We start from the raw sequence: 16,481 nt of genomic DNA on the forward strand, positions 1-16,481 counted from the left end.
TGGATGCAGAGACTGTGGGGGGGGAGGGTAGGGAAGAATCCTCAGACACTCATGGTCTCTGAAGGGACTCTCTTTTGCTTTTCTTTTTCCTGTTGTTAGGGGTGCCAGGGCATCCTCGTGGCGACTCTTCACTTGCCTTACGGCAGACAAAAGTTGAAGTATATCATGTACGTTGAATTTTTAAAGACAACAAAAGGAACTTTTGATCCCTTGAACCAAAAACCAGCTGAATTTCCGATGCTGCTTTTTAAATCCTTGTACTTTCAAGCCTGAGGTTTATACAAACTGTCCAGAATGGTAACAATTCATCAGCCACAACACATGGCTTAATTTGCTGATCGGCCTTTGATACTCCAAATGAGCTCCAAAGGTTTGTTCTGCCATTAGTCTTTAACCATGCATAAGCAAACAAGATGTGCTCAATTTCCTTTCTAACTCCCTCATTGTCCAACTTTTCATTTTGTTCCCTATTCTCTAAACCAAACACTTGGATCAACTTTCTTAGTTTATTCTCATCTTAAAAATCAAATTTATTTAGCTTTGAACTTTCCTTTCCAAAAAAGAAACTTACCTATATTGCTGTTACATACAAATTCTGAATACGCATTACATTTTCTCACCTCTGCTTTCTCTCAAGGGCAGAAAATGTTTGCTAAAAAAGACAAATGTTGTAGTGCAAATTGGTTCTGACTCCCATAGTTTCTTTTGGATTTATATTCAATCACTTTCTGATATGACCCAGTATATTTGTGTTTGCCGAAGCAGCAAATTTTCCCACGACTATGCTGTTATTTTTCTCTCTGATTGATACTAACAAGATCTTTTCTTCAAGTTCCCATTGCTGTCATTCATCTTGATTGCCCAGTAGCAGTCTCCACAACACAGCCTGCGTGAATATTAAAATAATGTTCTCTGCACCCTCTGTGCTTCCAAACTAAGAAATAGCTGGCTATCTCCAGTTTATCTGTAAGAATGATGTAGACCAGCCATCTCAGGGAATGCTGTATGCTCCCCACCCCTTGGAGGGGACGTACATTTAAGGGGATGTACATTTAAGTGGAGGGGGGGGCTCGGAATGAAATCATAAAATATTTATGCATTTCAGGTCATTGGTTGGAGAGAGTAGTACGGAAGAAGCCAACTGAACAAAATTGCTTCACAGGGAAGAGTGTCCATAAACCTTGAGCAGAGCCCTCAGTGGGCCATAACCAAGAAAATGGTTGAGAAGGCCGACGTGGGCCAACCAGCAAAATTTGTTGGTCACCCATTCAATGGCAAACTACTATTTAAAATTACCAACCACTCAAAAAGTGGGAAATATTAATAGTGATTCTGATACTTGAGAAATATTGTCAAAGTACAGACATGACATCACATAAAATCTTTTTCCTGTGGACGCACAGTAATTACGACGAATTGGTAGTGCAAAAAATGTACACAGCATAAACATGTAAATAGGCACAGGACTGTTAACAGATAACAAATGTGAACAAACAATACAGAGAGAATAAAAAAAAGAAAAAAATCAATAAAGTGCACAAGTAAGAGTCCTTAAATGAATCCCTGATTGAGTTTGTTGTGGAGGAGTCTGATGGTGGAGGGGGAGCAGCTGTTCCTGAACCTGGTGATGTGAGTCTTGTGGCACCAATACCTCTTTCCTGATGTCAGCAGTAAGAACAAGCATGTACTGAGTGGTCTAGATCTTTGATGATCGCTGCTGTTCTCCAATGGTACCATGTCCTATACATGTATGAAATAGTGGGGAGGGTTTCACCTGGGATGTCCAGGCTGTGTCCACTACCTTTTGGAGGGCTTTACATTCAAGGGTATTGGTGTTCCCATACCAGACCATGACGCATCTGGTTAGCACACTTTCCACCACACCTCTGTCAGGGTTTCTGGTTTCATTCAAAGCCTTTGCAAACCCATGAGGAAGTAAATGTGCTGACGTGCTTTCTTCAGGATGCCACTGGTGTGTTGTGTCCAGGAAATGTCCTCCGAGATAGTGATTCCCAAAAACAAATTTGCTCACCTTCTCCACCTCTGATCCCACAATGATCACTGGATTGTAGACCTCTGGCTTTCCTTTCCTTTTGGTGACATTGAGTGCAAGATTGTTGTTGGTGTGCCATTCCAGCCAAGTTTTCAATCTCCATCCTATAGCTTGATTCATTCCTTTCCTTTGTACAACCCACCACCGTGGCATTATCAGCAAATTTGTAGATGGTATTATTGTCGTACCGAGCTACACAGTCGTAAGTGTATCGTGTGTAGAGCAGGGGGCTAAGAACATGGCCCTCTGGTGCTCTGGTACTGGTGGAGATTGTGGAGGAGAAGTTCTTACCAATGTTCACTAATTGTGATCTGGAGGTGAGGAAATCCATAATCCAATTACACAGTGAGGTGTGAACTCCCAGATCTTGGAGTTCACTGACCAGTTTTGAGGGGACGATTGGGTTAAATGCCGAACTGTAGTCGATAAAGAGCACCTTTGCTGTCCATGGTTTTCTTGGGAGGAGAGCCAGTGAGATGGCATCCGACATGGACCCGTTACAACGATAGGCAAACTGGAATGTATCCATGTCACCACTCATACAGGAGCTGATAGGCTTCAACACCAGCCTTTCAAAACACTTCTTCACTGTTAATGTAAGTGCTACTGGTCGATAGTCATTAAGGGAGGTCACTGCACTCTTCTTCGGTACTGGTATGATTGTTACCTATTTGAAACTGGTAGCAATGCAAGAGTGAGATATTGAAGATACCCATAAAAATATTGGTAAGTGGGTTAGCACAGATTCATAATACTCAGCCAGGTACTCCATCAGGGTGGAAATTTTTCCTTTGATTCACTCCCCTGAAGGCAGCATGCATGTCATCCTCAGATATGAACAGGATGGGATCATCAGGGGACTTGGGGGTGCAGAGGGGTGGTTCTTCACTATTACGGTCATAAAATCGGGGGTATTCAGAAAAGATAGCAAGGACTTTGATAGTACAAAAATTTTTGTTTAATGATCAGCCAATTTAACTACAGGAGGATGGATGGCAATCTCATTGAACTTCATGAAAATTTACTGTGTAAACAAAACTGATTCAATATTGACAAAGCATTGAGAACAAGGAGAACAAGACAACGATGAGAAATAGTATGAAGTGATGCTGTGATTATGGAGTTACATTTATAATATTAATTGAACATCTTTATTTAACGAAATCGGAAACTGAAAGTAGCTCAGTAGCTATAGAGAAAAAAATTATGAAGAATTCATTTCTTTTCTCCCAAACCATTGACTGCAAATTCACTATTCAGGATTATAGGAAAAAGATACAGGGGTATCAGAGCCTGCACCACCAAATTGAGGCACAGCTTCTTCCCATGGGCAGGGAGAATGCTGAACGACCAAGGAAACTGCCCATACTAATCATGCGAGACACCTATATTCACAAAATATTTTTTTCATTTGTGCATATGAATATTTATCTCTCATATATACTTGTTTGTATGTGTGTTATGTCTGGTGGTGTGTCTGTGTGTTTTGCACTGAGGACAAGATAATACTGCTTTGTTGGGTTGTATTTCTGCTATCAGATGACAATAAACTTGACTTCATTTGGATCCTTAGTGTTCAACCCTAACTTCCATAGCCCACTATTTTCAGCTGCGCTGTCCCAATGACTGCAATCTCCTCCTTAAACCATTTCATCTTTCCTCTCCCTGTTAGTCATTTCACAAAATCAGTCCTCTTAATCAAACCCAAATCCCTCATCAGCTCAATGCCAAATTGCCTTTGACGCCAGTCTTGCTGACCTGCTCTCGTTTTGAACGTGACTTTGCCGATTTGCTCGTTGTGTAAATTGATGGGAATCAGCAAGATGCAAAATGCATTCAGAACCAAAACTAATCAGAAGGAAGGATACTCAAAAGCAGAGGTCAACAAAAAAGCAAAAAAATCTCACAATGGCAGAGACCTACGGAGGCCTGCAGTGTCCTACAATTTCAGAATGAAGGGAATGGGACAGAAAGACCATGCCACTTCACAAAGAAATCATGTGGGAATTAAACACTATTGCTTCTGAAGAAAGCTCGAGACCTATCCAAGGGAGGGTCTGTGGCTACTTGCTAAACCTTTCACTTGAACACCATGCTATGGAAGAGCTGACAGGTAAGTGACCTTCTCATCCCTTGATGACAAGACATTTAACTCCTGATCATGGACATGCTACCAAGGAACCTGCAATAACAGCTGAAATTTCAGCTTTAGTCAAGAGGCCAAGTGTGAATTTGTGGCTGAGTTTGGCCGGTGTGATGAGCTTTGCAAACACAGGAAGCTTCATGTCACAAGTTCTTGTCTCCTCACCTCTTTCTCCCTTCCTCTCGCCCCCTACCCTGTTCCCTGCCTTCTCTTATCGGAGAGCAACCCTTCCTTGCCCTCATCCCTCATCACTTCTCATCTTCTACCCTCCCAGCTGCCCCCCTCATCTGTTAGCTTGTGCTCCTTCCCTCCCAATCCCTCTCAGCCTCCCCTATTATTCAGATGTCTGCTTGATCTCTGACATTCCTGAGGAAGGGCTCAGGCCCAAAGCATTGACCACCTTTTTCTGCATGACCTGCTGAGTTTCTCTAGCACTTTTGAGTACTGTCCTTATCCTTGCTCTGCACGAGAAGGCGAGAGTTAAAACCAGTGAAAGCACTTGCGACATCACCTTGTGGATCAGATCCAGAAGAGCAAATCCTTCCATCACCTTAAGCAAGAACAAAAACATGCAGCTTTATGGCAACCATCACAAATTCATCATGACGTGAAAGTGTTTTTACAGCCAATGAATTATGCATGAAACATTCATTTCTGAGGCCAAAGAACAAGCAAAAATGCTGAGTTACTGGTGAGCTCATTTATTTTTGTGACGATGTTCAATGGAGAAATGTTTGCTGGGAAAGCCCCTGATGCTATCATGGAACCTTGCACATCTGCCGAAGAGGGGAGTTGAGGCTGTAGTGAGATACTTTGACCTCATTCTGAGAATCAAATCTTATACTGCAGTGATAGGTTCCATGAGGTTTTATGTTTGAAGCCTTGGCTCGCTAATTCAGAGGTGAGAAGGCTTCCTCAAAAACATTTCACTGTAAAACCTTACTGGAATGACAGCGCAAAAATCTGACCCATCACCTTGGAAACAGAAAATCTAAGCGTCGATTTTTGCCGGGTCTTGTCGCTTCATCCACCCTCTCCCCTCAATCAGTAATGCGGCCAGAGACGGCATTTCCTACAGCTTCACTACCACTCCCCCCTCCCACTCTACTCAATGACAATTCATTCTGCCAGGACCTCCAATGACATGGGCTCGTCTTACCATCAGGTATGCTGGAGCACTCTGAAAAGATTTAATCAATGGGGTCCTGGTTTACATTACGAAGAACCCTCCACATTCCCAGGTTTATTCGATACCCTGAATCTCTTCTGAGCATTTGATCCCACATCCCCCAGTAGAAGCCAAGACCTTAAGTAGTATTAGAAAATGCTTTGGTTTTTTTTTTAATTCTTCACAGTATGCCAGGATATTCAGCAATTATTGCCATTGCTAACTGATGCTGAGTTCAGAGGCCTGATGAGCTATTTCAAAGAGTAATTAAAGATCAATCACAATGCAAAAGTCAGGAGTCACATACTCCTCAGGCAACATTCGACTCCCTAACGATTATGAGTGAACCAGTGATTTTTTTCTCCATTATAATCCATTCATTTCATGACCACATGTATTCAGAAAGTCATTGTTATTGAGTTTTACAGAAACAGGCTCCAATTTTCTATGCCAACCAAGCTATTGGTATTTGTCCCATATCCATTTAAACCTTTTCAATCCACGTCCCTTCCCAAATGTCTTTTGCATGTTACAATGGTCTCTGCATCTACCACTTTCTCTGGCGATCTGCTCCAGAGACTCTTTCTGTGCAAAATTGCCCAATTCCTATTGAAATATTTTTGCTCTCACCTATGTCTTTAGTCTTAGATTTCCTAGCCTGTGAATAAGAAGACTATTAATTTTAACTATTTAGCCACAGGCTGGAATGTTATACAACTGTCAACACTATGAGTGGATGGATGTTTGCCATTGGAAGACCAGACAATGATTGCAAGTCCCTTTTCATACAGTTCATTTCTATCAATTGAGCATTTCAAGAAAATGAATGTGTGGTGGGGAGTTAAAACGATTTTCCCCATTTTCCAGTTGGTAACCCAAGGATGTTCCCAAACAAACAGACTCCATTTTAGATAACCTTCATCAAAGAAAATACTTAAACCTAAAGAATCTGTGTAGTGTTCTGGCAACATCTCAGGAGGCTTAAACTGATGGCACACCTTATGCTCAAGCAGCTATTCACTGTGAGAAGTGACTCAGTCATTCTCTTCTTGGTGACCAACTAACTACCCAGTAATTTTTCCATAGCATGCTCACTGAAGATTCACTGCTATCCAATTTATAACCCTCATTACTATTCACCCAATGTGGACTTGATATGGAAAAATGATCTTCCCCCCCCCCCCCACCCAAGTGATATTCCAGGAGATGATTAGTTTGTTTCCATTTGTTTTCTAAGGCATCGAGCTCTTGCAAAGCACTCAGAGATGACTGGGTAATTTACAATGGCTCCTTGCAACATATTTCACGGCAGTTCTGACATAATCATTGTTAAGTATTGCTTGGTGATCCAAGACTCAATCTCTGCACATCTCAGTTTATTCACGCAAACCTAATCTTCAGCAAGTAGTCAGTTTTCTCCTAGAAATATTAAACTCCAAAAATCACACATTCTGAGATGTTCTTTTGGCTAATACATCTTGTTCTGAAATTATTTGAATGTCGTTCTTGTGCTGAACATTTTATATCTTGACTGCGAACGAACACGTTCCTTTCGCGAAATAATTGGAACACTGCTTAAACTCTGGTCAGCCTTTAATAACAGGGCAAGTTCCAAGTTTGTCAGTCAGCCAGATTCATTCTTATGTTCTGGTTGACAACTAGAGCAAGTGACCGAGAACAAGATGGGCAGTGAGTGCTTTATTAGATATACATTGGTTCCATTTGGGAATATGAAATTAAGCGGCAGCGAAATAGCCGATTCAGTCTGAACCGTTCACATTTTCTTTATGAACCACCTCATTTATTTTCATGCTCCTGTTTATCTTTCATATCCTTCTTACATTGTTTAATCCCTTTTGAAGGAAGGATGGAATTTTGCTCCACTGAGGCCATATAGCAGAGCGTGATGTGGAATTAATTAACCAATCAAGGGAATATATTGTGTGAGATGTCTACTCACAAGCAGAATTTTTTTAAAAAAAGAATTTTTTGGAACTATATTATAGTAAAACATCCATCATGAAGATATTCTTCAGGTATTTAATTTTTAATTTAAATATACAGCACGGTAGTAGACCATTTCGGCCTGCAAGTCCATGGTGCTCAATTTACACCCAATTAATCTACACTCCTGCTATGTTTTTTTAAACAGTGGGAGGAAACTTGAGCCCCTGGGGAAAACACACAGACACAGGGCGAAGATACAAACTCCTTACAGCAGCGCAAAACTCTAACCTTGGTCCCGATCGCTGGTTCTGTAAAGACGTGGCGCTGACCGCTATGCCAACCATGCCATAAAGCTGAAGGAGAAATATGCTAACATCAGGTCCCTATGAACATTGGAAACCTCCCAATGGGCCCAGTGTGTATTTTCCCGCACATCCAATTTTGATCAGCAAGACGAGCCTTCAATTATAACCCGAATACATGTATCCTACGTTTTGAAAATATCTAGACTTCCAATTTTCTCTTATCTAACTTTTGTTAAAAGTTTCTCATTGCCTAAAGGCAAGAAACATTAATTTAGGATGAGCTGTGGGAGATTTACACAGGAGATTGTTGGACAAGTTTTTTTTTTGTACAGAGTGGTTGTTATCTGTAATTTGCTACTGGAATAAAAAATAAACCTACATTTAAGAGACACAGACAGATATCTAAGTATTCAAGGTATAGAAAGATACTGTCTTCATACAGGCAAGTAGGATTATTAGAGATAGGCAAATGTGGGGGGGGGGTATAAATGAAAGGCCTGTTTCTTGGCTGTACAACTGTATGGGTCTATTAATGGCCCATTTTCCCTCTTTGCCAAAGGTTGATTTAGCCAGATGATTACAGAAAACTGATTGGAAATATAGAATTTTAATGCATTGTAATGAAAAATCCCTTCATCTTTTAATTTTTTTAAAAAAAACCAAATGTGCAGACGACCTGCATCACTGTCTGGTCTTTCTTTGGCTTGGCTTCGCGGATGAAGATTTACGGAGGGGTATGTCCACGTCTGCTGCAGGCTCATTGGTCACTGACAAGTCCGATGCGGGACAGGCAGGCACGGTTGCAGTGGTTGCAAGGGAAGATTGGTGGGTTGGGTTTTTCCTCCTTTGTCTTTTGTCAGTGAGGTGGGCTCTGCGGTCTTCTTCAAAGGAGGTTGCTGCCCACCGAACTGTGAGGCGCCAAGATGCACGGTTGGAGGCGATATCAGCCCACTGGCATATGGGGACACTGAGTGCAAAGCTCTACAAAAGGTAGTGGACACAGCCCAGGACATCACAGGCAAAACCCTCCCCACCATCTAGAACATCTGCTGCTCTTCTCCGACAGCAGTGTTGCCTGTAATCATCAAGGACCCTCACCATCCAGCACACGCTCGATTCTTGCTGCTGCCGTCAGGAAAGAGGTATCGGTACCGCAAGACTCGCACCACCAGGTTTAGGAAGAGCTGCTCCACCTCCACCAGATCCTTCCACAACCAACTCAAGCTGGGACTCATTTAAGGACTCTGACTTGCGCACGTTATTGTTTTGTACTCTCTCTGTATTGCACAGTTTGTTTACATTTGGTTATCTTTATACAGTATTTGTATACAATGAGCAATTTTTTTTTTTTTACACTACCAATCAGTGGTAATTCTTCCTCACATGGTGAAAAAAAATCTCAGGGTTGTATGTGATGTCACGTATGTACTTTGACAATAAATCTTAAATATGATAAATGAGTTTGTATTTACCTTTCAGTATTGGCATGGTGCAGGGATGTTTCCATGCTTTCTGACTCAAGTTGAATTCTATTTTCGGATTAGATTGCAATCCAGGAATGCCAATCTTAGATAAGTTTCTCCAGCATTTCCTCTGTTTCCTGCCCCAATACTCAGTCTGTTGCATTCTTGCAAACATTAATTTCAGTCATGTATCGGTAAGCCTATGTAAGATCTGATGATCTCTATGCAATGGGTTTCTAGCATTCTAGTCGTAGGAGAAACTGTCAGCATTGTTCTTTGGAAAGCGGTGCAGAAAATGAGGTTGATAGTTTCCCTTTGACAATGATTGTTTAATTTGTTGAAACAATTATCCCTTGTTGCTTAATAGAAACTACATTTATATCTTTTTAAATACTTGAAATTATCATTCTGCTTTTTAATACGATTATTAGACTTAACCAGTTCCCAGCAAATTCAAACCACGTAAATAGAACCATGTAGGCATTTTTGCATTGGATATTATCACTGCCAAAGACAACTTTAATATTCTTTCATATTTTGTGTCAACACAAAATTAGATGCATTTACATGTATAAATGCACTAGCAATTCTTTGTCTACTCAAGATGCCATCATCTGCAAGGCTTTTGTATTTCTCTATTGTTCTGGTCCACTGCAAATTCCAAAGGTACATCTACTTTGAAGAATTTTTCCTCCCTCTGTCTGACAGGCATTCTGTGAAGTTTTCTCACACTTCTCATACTCTGCTTTGGACCTATCCCCAGCTCCATCCCCCCCCCCCCTCCACCTCCACCCCCACCCCCGCCCCCAGACACATGTGATTTTCAGCCATTTTATCTCAGTCTTGATAAAGAACTTTGACTTGGAAAGTTGACAGTCCATGGATGTTGTCTGACCTGCTGAGTTCCTCCAGTCTGCTAAAGATTCCAGCATCTATGTTCTTTGAATTTACAGCGGCTAATCAACCTACCAATCAGCACCTGCATAGGATGCTGGAGCACTCAGGGAAAACCCACAAGGTCACAGGGTGAATTTGCAAACACCACATCAACAGCACAGGAGGTCAGGATTGAACTGGACTTGCTGGAACACTAAGATAGCTGCCATACCTGCTGCACCACTCTGCTGGTCTCCATCCCAGGTCTTCAAGCAAGAAGACGATTGGAAACTTCATTTCATTCCCATACAACCCTGTCCTTCCGCAGAAAACCCACTGTTCTCAATCTCAAGAATGATCAAAACCCCATTTTAAGTACTCCCAGGAACTCCTTCCCTATTGTTCATGGTTTTCCTCTCTTGCCCTGATAAACAAAAAATGAGATCTGACCAAAGATTAATAATTAATTTTCAACATATCACTTAATATAATTTATGATCAAATTTTACCATCAGAAAGATGGCCAAAATGTAAAATATGGGATAATTTTAAACAATTTTAAAATACCACATGTATGACATTAACAACTAAAAGGAGATCTTCTGGAAATCTTTCAATGTTTGTAGCCAGGAAGGAACTGAAGCAAGGACATAAAAATGCCTAGGAAAGTAGGATTAAGTAATACCCTAGGAAGTTCCATGCTTATGTGAAAAAAAATAGGGATGATGTGCGTGAAGGCTGGGCAACTCAAGGATAAAGCAGCCAACAAGGGCCTGGGGAGTTCCAAAATAAGTGCTTTGCTTCAGTATTCACCAGAGAAAAGGACCTTGGGCAAGGTGAGGTCAGAATAGAATGTTTATTTGCTGGTCCACGTTGGGACCAGGACCAGAAGAGATATATCCCAGGTTGCTATTGGAAGGGTAGGTGTGATGTTGGCAAATGATTCTTCTTGGCCATAGAGGGACATTGTAGAATGGAAAATGTGGTCTCCTTGTTTAAAAAATATAATAGGGAGAATCCTGCGAATTATAGACCAGAGAGTTTTACATCAGTGGTGGGCAAACAATTGGAGAGGATTCCCAATGACAATATTGATGTGTATTTCGAGAAGTGCAATCTTCTTGGGGATAGCATGGCTTTGTGAAAAGAAGGTCATTCCTCACGAGCCTAAATGAGTTTTTTGAGGAGGTAACAAAAGAAATTGATGAAGGTACATGTCATGCATTTGGATTTTAGTAGGGCATTTGACAAGGTCCCCCATGAGAGGCTCATTCAGAAAGTCATGAAGCATGGGACCTTTGCTGTGTGGATTCAGAATTGGCTTGCCTGTGGAAAGCAATGGAGGTCGATGACTAGTGGAGTTCTGCAAAGATCTGTTCCTGGTCTCCCGCAGGAACAGAGACAAATGAGTCAGTAAGCTTGCAAATGATATTAAGGTGGGAGGTGTTGTGGATAGTGTTGGTTATGGTAGGTTACAACAGGATTATGGACAAGATGCAAAACTGGGCAGAAAATTGGCAGATGGAGTTCAATGCATTTTGGAAAGACAAACATGAAAGCCGAGTATGTGGTTAATGGTAGGAGACTTAATGTGGAAGAACAGAGGGACATGGCAACCTTGAGAGATCTATTATTTTGGACTGCAATGAAGGCTGATACTACAGTTAAGAAGGCCTATGGTACACTGGGCTTCATTAATCAAGGGATGGAGTTCAGGAATTATGATGAAGCTCTATAAATTTCTGGTGAGACCACACTTAGAAAATTGTGCTCATTACAAGGGTGCAGAGGAGATTTACCCAGATGTTGTCTGGATTGGAAAATGTCTTATGAGGCAGGGATAGCAGAGCTAGGAGTTTTGACTAAGGACTTAAGAGGTCAACAAGATTATGATAGGCAATAATAGACAACCAGCACCTTGTCCTTTGGCATTTGCTTCTTCCAAGTACAAAGGAAAGAATGTTAAAAGGAGACATCAGTAGTATTTCTTTTTACACAAATTTGTGGGTGCTTGGAATGCATTGCTCAGGCTGGTGGTGGAACTAAAGGGAGATTTAGGAGACTCTTAGACAGGCACATGGATGAAAGAAAAATAAAGGGTTATGAGGTAGGGTTTGTATATGGGTCGGCACAACGTAGTGGGTTGAAGGGCCTGTACCGTGCTATAATATTTTAGGCTAATGTTGGTGGAAATCAAAATCACATCATCATTGCCCATCTTAATTGAATTGATTTCTTATGGAAAAAAAATCCATACTGAAGCATTCGGAAATGTCATGCTGGAACCCCTTGAAGCAGTGAGATAGTATTAGAGCCATGGAAAGAAATTGTTCATTTGATCTTTAAAACAACAGCATGGCTTTTAACAAATTCACCCCCCCCCAAAAAAAATGTCACTTAATAAAATTAGAATGCCCCTGTGTTAGTATGGATACTATCACCAATGTATATAGTAGTAGTGATTGGCTGAGAGCTGTAGCCACACCCACTGGCAGGTCATAAAGGGCTTCTCCTAACCAGACCCAGGTCAGTCTGGACTGGTCGACCTCGATGTACTACGCTCCATTCTTTTGCTAAAAAAAAAGCCTTGGTTTGAGTCAACAAGTCTTTGGGTCATTTGACACACCACAGCCCACTTCAGCAGAATATAATTTAACTTTTGCAAAGGCATTATGAAATGATCTTACCAATATGTTAAGCAAGAATAAAAATTATTTAATAATTTCTGCTCGTAACGATTCCTGGAAGGTTTGTTGTTTACACAATGTATTAATGAATGTTTGAAACTCTCAAAATTCTAATATGCTTAGTCATTCCCAGAACTATCTCAAGAACGTCACCTACAAAAGTATTATTTTATAGTTCAGTACTTATAGCTCTTACATCAGCAGTGGTAACCATCTTGAACACAAGTAGGATGTGTGGCCATTTAACCATTTTTTTTGGATAATGCTAAGGAGATTACTCAGCCTGATATCCTCACTAATACTTTGACTAAATCTGTCAGATTTTAAACGCAATAGTTCTGTCTCAACTGAAACTTAGCTCGCTCTTCATGCTCGATTGCAATGTCGTCCTCTGTTGCATTTATAGAGGCTCGATTAAAGATTAAAAACACGTGGGGATGCCTGAAAATGTATTGATGATCTCCCTCCTCCCCCAATCATATACCCCCTCCCCCCCCCCCCCACCATTATGATCACTGGTTCTCTCATGTCCCATCAACCTCTTCTCCCTGCCAACTCTGACCTTCGGGCAGAAGCCTGAAGACCAACCAGCACCTCTGGGTTCAAGAACAGATTCAGTCCAGCAGCTGTCATACTCCTCCCCTAATCAGGGACTGATCCAATGCCACAAAATGATTGTCTGCATAATGTTAGGTCACTTACTTTGCCCTGGGATAACTGGAAATATTATTTATATTTTTGCTGTTACTTATTGTCTCTTGTTGCTGTTTTTTTTTTTTTATTTTGTCATTACTTTTTGTGTCATTACTTAAACAAGGAGACCACATTTAAACCAAAGTACCTGGCCAATTGCAGCAGGTAAGATTTTCAGTACATATATATTGCATAATGTATGTGACAAGAAACTCGTCGTCACGAATTGCTTTGCCTTGCACAACATTCTCCCAAATTAAATCAATCATTTAGGAGTTCCTTAATTCAACACATCGAGTCCACGCTGCTGAAGATCCAGCTGCGCTGGATGGGTCACGTCTCCAGAATGGAGGACCATCGCCTTCCCAAAATCGTGTTATATGGCGAGCTGTCCACTGGCCACCGTGACAGAGGTGCACCAAAGAAAAGGTACAAGGACTGCCTAAAGAAATCTCTTGGTGCCTGCCACATTGACCACCGCCAGTGGGCTGATATCGCCTCCAACCGTGCATCTTGGCGCCTCACAGTTTGGCGGGCAGCAACCTCCTTTGAAGAAGACCGCAGAGCCCACCTCACTGACAAAAGGCAAAGGAGGAAAAACCCAACACCCAACCCCAACCAACCAATTTTCCCTTGCAACTGTGTCTGCCTGTCCCGCATCGGACTTGTCAGCCACAAACGAGCCTGCAGCTGACGTGGACTTTTACCCCCTCCATAAATCTTCGTCCGTGAAGCCAAGCCAAAGAATTCAACACATCTAAAGTTTCCAACAATGTAATAACCTCTCTTTTCTGAGATGTTTTTCAGTAGAGTTGAACTTTCATAAGCATGTTTAGCTCATTGATGGTAGAAGGTATTGCACAGATAGGCCACCTGCTGTCTGTGCAAGGTGTGCAAATCCCTGATCGGGATAGAGAGCTGCCCCCTCCTTTTAATGTTGGATAGCTTGTATTTAGTTCAGGAATCATAAGTAATGTTGGCTTTCTCAAAGTGGGCCTATATTCTTTTAATAAGGATGAGTTAAAGTGGTGGTTTTCAAACTGCCCCCCCCCTCACCCAATTCACATTCCAACTTAAGCAGTCCTTATGCCATAAGTGCTCTGTGATTAGTAAGGGATTGCTTAAGATGGTAAATGAGTGGAAAGAAAAAGTTTGAAAACCACTGTTTTAATCGTACCTAGTTGACTTGTCACATGCGTCACATGCATGGTTTCATAGCTCCAAAGAAAATGGGTGAATGACAATTTTACTTGAGCAAAATATTTCAGTAACAGTGGGGTCTAGAGCAGTGATTCTCAACCTTCCCTTCCCACTCACATACCACCTTAAGCAATCCCTTTACTAATCACAGAGCATTTATGGCAAAGGAATTGCTTAAGGTGGAATGTGAATTTATGGGGACAGTTTGAAAATCACTGAGTTAAAGCTTCTAAATTGGATATGAAAATGGTAACTGCAGTTTTGATGTTTAATGATTCTTCAGCTAACAGAAGAGGGGGGAAAAAGTAACAACATTAAATGTGCTCAGCCCGCTCTGGTTCACGCTGCTGACCCACGATTGCAATGCTAGGTGCAGCTCCAAGAGAGTCACCAAATTTGCAAAGACTAGTTGGCCTCATGAGCATTAACAATCAGTCGCACTATAGAGAAGTGGTAGAAATTCTCATGATGTGATGTGAGAATAACAACTTCATTCTCAACAGGGACAAGATGAAGGAGATGATTGTGGACTTCAGGAGGACCAGGAATGACCACCCTCCACTCCATTTCAATGACTGAACTGGAGAGAGTAGAGAGAACCAAGTTCCTTGGAGTCCACTTAACAAGTGACCTATCGGGGAATCACATGAGTGAAACCAGTCCTCTCCAGAGGAAAGAAAAAAGTGTGAAAAAACAGAGCTCATATAATACAGGAAGAGAAAGATAAGGTTACAAAGAGACAGAAGGTGGCACCCAAAAGAGAAAAAGAATAATAGAGAAAAGGGAAGAAAGAAAATCACTGGAGAAGAAAGAAGGCCTTACCTGTACATCGGAGCAGAGAGCCACCGTGGAGAGGAGTGGCCGGTCTCCGGTGTTGGTGAGTCCCCAGTGGAGCGATATCCTCCCAACTGGCAGACTTCAAAAATGGCTCTCCGAGCCAAGAAGAGGGGCGCAATAACGATCAGTCGCACTATAGAGTGTGCAAGTAAAATAAAAGGTCAACACCAATGGGAGGGGGACTCTGCTGAGGAGCTGCCAGCTGAGAGACGCCCACTATCAGGCTGTTCAGCTGGGGGAAGTAAAAAGAAGAATGGTGAGAAAGAGAACGAAGGGCAGGAAGAGGATGAGTGGCAATGGGGCGACTGGCCGGAGGTCGGCCCTGCGGCGGGTCAGCCCATCAGCAGGAGACACAGCAGCTGGAGGCCCAGCAAGGATACAGAAACAGCTCACCAGAGAAGGATGAAGATACACAGATACAGAGAAGAGAAGATAACACAGGCATAGATACAGACACAGAAGAGGAAGAAGACCAAAAATTTCAAAGGAAAGAAGGTAAAATAAAAGGACAAGATTTAGATAAAGTCTTTTTTGAAGAACAGATGAGGTCATTAAAAGAATGGCGATCATTAGAATTTAGTTCAATCAAAAGGAAAATGAAAAGAGCTGAAGACAGAATGCAAAGCTTAGAGATGGTCATGACTGAAATAGGGAAAAGAGTAGAAAATGTGGAGGAACGAGAAGCTGATGTAGAAATGGAGATAAATGATTTAAGATGAAAGTTGGAAGAGAGCAAAAAATAAATGAAAGAGACACAAGATTTATTGTCACAAAAAATTGACGTATTGGAAAACTACAGTAGGCGAAATAACAAAAATAGTGGGCCTGAAAGAAGACAAAGGGTCAGATATGAAGGAATTTATAAAAGGATGGATCTCGAAGGTGCTGGAAATAACAGACTCGCATGAAGAAATAGAAATCAAAAGGGCTCATAGAGCGCTAGTACCGAAACCGCCACCACATCAAAAACCGAGATCCATATTGGTAAAACTTCTAAGATATATGACAAGAGAAAACATACTGGAGCAGGCAAGAAGGTGAAAGAAGACAATAGGTCATTGAAATAAGGGGCAAAAAATATTTTTTTTTTTACCCAGACATAAGCTTCG

The 16,481-nt window shown here is 41.5% G+C and overlaps 1 long non-coding RNA gene across 1 annotated transcript in view; it reads left to right on the forward strand.

The window, feature by feature from the left end:
* LOC138756590 (uncharacterized) overlaps positions 1-16,481 on the forward strand; it is a 69,288-nt gene that overhangs the window by 32,315 nt on the left and 20,492 nt on the right. The gene's annotated exons all lie outside the window — the stretch shown is intronic.

Source organism: Narcine bancroftii, chromosome 3 (genome assembly GCF_036971445.1).
Source record: "Narcine bancroftii isolate sNarBan1 chromosome 3, sNarBan1.hap1, whole genome shotgun sequence".
Lineage (NCBI taxonomy): Eukaryota > Metazoa > Chordata > Chondrichthyes > Torpediniformes > Narcinidae > Narcine > Narcine bancroftii.